Genomic DNA, 4,157 nt, shown 5'->3' with positions numbered 1-4,157 from the left:
GCTTCGGATGTCGATCGACGAAATCTCCCCTTGAACTACACTGATAATCCCGACGCATTACTTCGTCGACGACGTGCTGCTCAGAACCTTATACCACCGCTTTCTAGTCCACCACCACCGACTCCGCCTCGCTACAACTGGCAGGCGGAAGTCCCAGAAACTCCTGCTTCAGAATATCGTGAGCTTTCAGCAAGTAGACCACTCGAATCTATTGAACCTCAAAGCGAAAACATTAAGCCTATTATTCCCGGGACATCTTTGCCAACCCCTTACGGCGACTTGTCTGCATCGAGCGATAAAGAAATTGTTCAGTTATTTTTCAAGCGATTATTAGTGGACCAAGCAACACCTCGCAAACTGCGAGACGTGCAAGCTACGCCAAGACCACCTGGAGCATTCGTATTCACGCCTCAAGCACCGGTGAATCGAATGATGGCAGAAGCTTCGACGTCAAGTGGGAAGGGCAAAAACCCCATGCCAAAGATTACGACCGAAGATCAGATCGCGTCGTTAGCCAGGGAGCTGCAAGACATTAAGGACCGAAACGAGATGTTAGAAAAACGCTCTGCTCGTATGGATGCATTGGAATCGCTGGTCCAAGGACTAACTGACGAGCGACGAGGCGTACAACCACCGGTGGAAGACCACAGTTTACAATCCTCGCGATCCAACAATCCATTCGCCGCTTACATGGAGAACGGACCGGTGTCACCCTCTCCCATCGCTGTTCACGAAGCTCAAGGTTCAACTGAAGAAGAGGGGCCGACGCCGATCAACTTCTCGTCAAGACCGCGTCTGAATGCTTTCTCGGTTCCACCAGCGTACGATTCTGAGTCTGGTCAGACTGTCGCGATGCCACCGACTGCGATGCCATGGACTTACCCATGGGCACAGTCGACGCCAGCTGTTCGATGGATCCCTCCCGTAACTGCGCCAGTAGCGCTACCGCTAGTGTCGCCACGATCACCTGCATTGCCTCCTCCTCCTTCGGCCCCAATCGCGACGGCTCAGACCCAACCAAACGACTGCTCTGATAGTAGCAGCGACGACTCGAGTTCAACTGTCACGGCAAGCAAGATAAGGTTAGCTGAAGTCCCGAAATTTAAAGGACCATATGGGAAGCCGGCCGAACTATTCCATTGGCAATGGCTCGTAGAGCAGTACTTCGACGTGAAGGATTTGACCAGCGATCGAGAACGATTGAAACTTTTAGGTTCACTATTACTAGATCAGCAAGTTTCTGCATGGTATCAATCAGCGAAGTCAGAATTAGAAGGGAAGCCCTGGTCTGAAGTCATGGATTTAATCGCATTAGGTACTCTACCGGAAGATTGGGTAGCAGACGCAGAGCAACAATTGCGGAAGCTACAGATTAAGCCAACCGAATCCTTTGACTCCTTCATAGAACGAGCACAATCGCTTCATCGGACTATTGCACGGTTTTCTCGCATCACTCAGAAAGAATTAGCCCAATACATCTGTTGGGGCCTACCATCGATCTTCGACAGCACGGTGCGAAAAGATCGGTTACTCTTGGACAACAACTTCAACATGATCACCTTCGTGTCGCGAGCTAGAGCAACTTGGCGAGTACTCGTGGACGGAGGTCAAGTCAGAGAAGGAAAGGCTCGTGGTTCAGCGGCGAATCCATTTGTCAGCACTCAACCATCAGTACCATCATCTGGCAGTGTTAGTAATGGAATGCGGTCATCTATCAGAAGCCCAGAGGAACGAGCCGAGAATGCCTGGAGGTACAAGCAATGGATGAAACATTTGGGGTTATGCATGACATGCAAGAAGAAGTGTAATAATCCGACCTGTACTGAATCTTCGAATACCTTCATTAGTGTTCCGCCCCCTGACCAATTCAATGCTGGCCCTCAACCACCCCGTAATGACGGCCGCGCCCAACCTGGAACGACTTCGCAACGCCCAGCAGGTCGCGCAGTCAACAACCCCGGACCACCAACGAGGGTCGCCGCCATGACCGAATTACCAGATCTCTCCACCATCGAGCTGGAACGGTATGCTGAGGCAGACAGGGTGTTAGTTGCGTGTATGGAAGAGGAACAGCAAGGAAGGTGCGTGTCTCAAAACAGAGAACCATCTATAATTGTTGATCTCGTTTGTAATGGGTTGCCAATCCGGGCTCTTTTTGATTCAGCCTGCGAAACGAACTTGATGGACGAAACTCTGGTGCAGAAAGCGCGACTGCCTCAACGTCCACTGGTTAAACCCGTAACTGTGGGTTTAGCTCTTGCATCTGAAGGCCCGGTGAAGCAGCTTACACACTTTGCTTTTGCGAATTTGGATTCCAAAGAACCAGCTCTTCGATTTGGCGCCAACTTTTTCAAGGTCGCAAAACTTAATGGTGACTATGATATGATTTGTGGAACTCCTTTTCTTAAAATGCACAAGATAGACATCTCAATACATAGGCGTTGTATCCTCCATACCAAGAGTGGGTTGTTATTGTTTGACCGAGAATTCAAAAGATTGAAGAAATCAAATGTGATGAAGTGTGAAACGTTGTGTGATATCCCTCGGAAAGAATTGTTAGCGTGTGTAGTGGAGAACTTGAACAAGGTTGAGAATGCAAGAATGTTGTCGGAAAAAGAGCGTGAAATGTTTGCTGAATTTCAATCATTATTCCCTGCTGAATTGCCCGCCGTCGCGGAAGGGGAGGATGACTTTTTCCCTCCCACTGAACAACACGAATCTTCGAAGGTCTGTCATAAGATAATCTTGACGGACCCGAATGCTACGATCAACGGCAAACAATATGGGTATCCCTTGAGGTATCGTGAGGCATGGCGGAAGCTTATCAATCAACACCTGCGAGCCGGCCGGATCCGCCGGTCATCTAGCCAATACGGATCTCCCTCACTTATCATTCCAAAGAAAGATCCTGAGGCTGAGCCCCGTTGGGTCTGTGACTATCGGGAATTGAACAAAGTCACGGTCAAAGACCGCTCCCCATTACCCAATCCCGATGAGTCAATAAGGTTGGTGGCTACTGGTAAAGTTTTCTCAGTAGTAGATCAAATCAATAGTTTTTTCCAAACTCGAATGAGAGAGGAAGACATACCATTGACTGCTGTGAAAACACCGTGGGGCATGTTCGAGTGGGTGGTCATGCCCATGGGATTGTGCAATGCTCCGGCAACACACCAAGCACGTTGTGAAGAGGCGCTGGGTGACCTGATTGGGAAGGTGTGTGTTGTCTATATTGATGATATAGTGATATTTTCTGACACAATAGAAGAACACGAGAAGCACTTGAGGGAGGTTTTGACAAGGTTGAAAGAAGCTAATTTGTATTGCTCATCGAAAAAAAGCAAATTATTTCGGCGTAAAATCTCTTTCCTAGGACATGAGATCAGTGAGGATGGAATCAGGCCTGACCCGGTCCAGGTCAACAAAATAACATCTTGGACAACTCCTAAATCGGCTAAAGGGGTGAATTCCTTCCTTGGTACGGTTCAATGGTTGAAAAAGTTCGTTGATGGATTAGGACAGTACGTTGCTACACTGGCACCACTAACTAGCACTAAGAGGAAGCCGTCCGACTTTCGATGGGGTGAAGCTGAAGATCTGGCTTTTGATAACATCAAGCGTTTAATCACCACCTTACCTGTATTGAAGAAAATCAATTACGAATCGGACGATCCTATGTGGCTTTTCTCTGATGCAAGTGGCTTTGGACTAGGCGCTGCCTTATTTCAGGGGAAGGATTGGGAGACATCACTTCCCATTGCGTATGAGAGCCGTACTATGACACCAGCGGAAAGGAACTATCCGGTGCACGAGCAAGAACTTCTTGCGGTAATCAATGCCTTGCAAAAGTGGAAGTTACTGCTATTAGGTCTGAAAATCAATGTCATGTCTGACCATCACAGTCTAGTTCACATCCTGAAACAGCGGAATCTCAGTCGCCGACAAGCACGGTGGCTGGAAACTCTTGCCGATTTTGATTTAGATTTTAAATACCTTAAGGGGGAAGACAACTCTGTCGCTGACGCTCTATCACGACGGGAAGACGTGGCGGCTCTAGAGATCAAAGCTAGGTTGGATGATGACACTCGAATAGGGGTTTTGATACTGATAGGGGATAACCAAGCTGACTGCCGTCTGGGGAAGGACTTGGCCCTTCCTTT

Source organism: Melampsora larici-populina (genome assembly GCF_000204055.1).
Source record: "Melampsora larici-populina 98AG31 unplaced genomic scaffold MELLAscaffold_12, whole genome shotgun sequence".
In the NCBI taxonomy this organism is placed as follows: domain Eukaryota; kingdom Fungi; phylum Basidiomycota; class Pucciniomycetes; order Pucciniales; family Melampsoraceae; genus Melampsora; species Melampsora laricis-populina.
Note: the sequence above shows the minus strand (reverse complement) of the source record.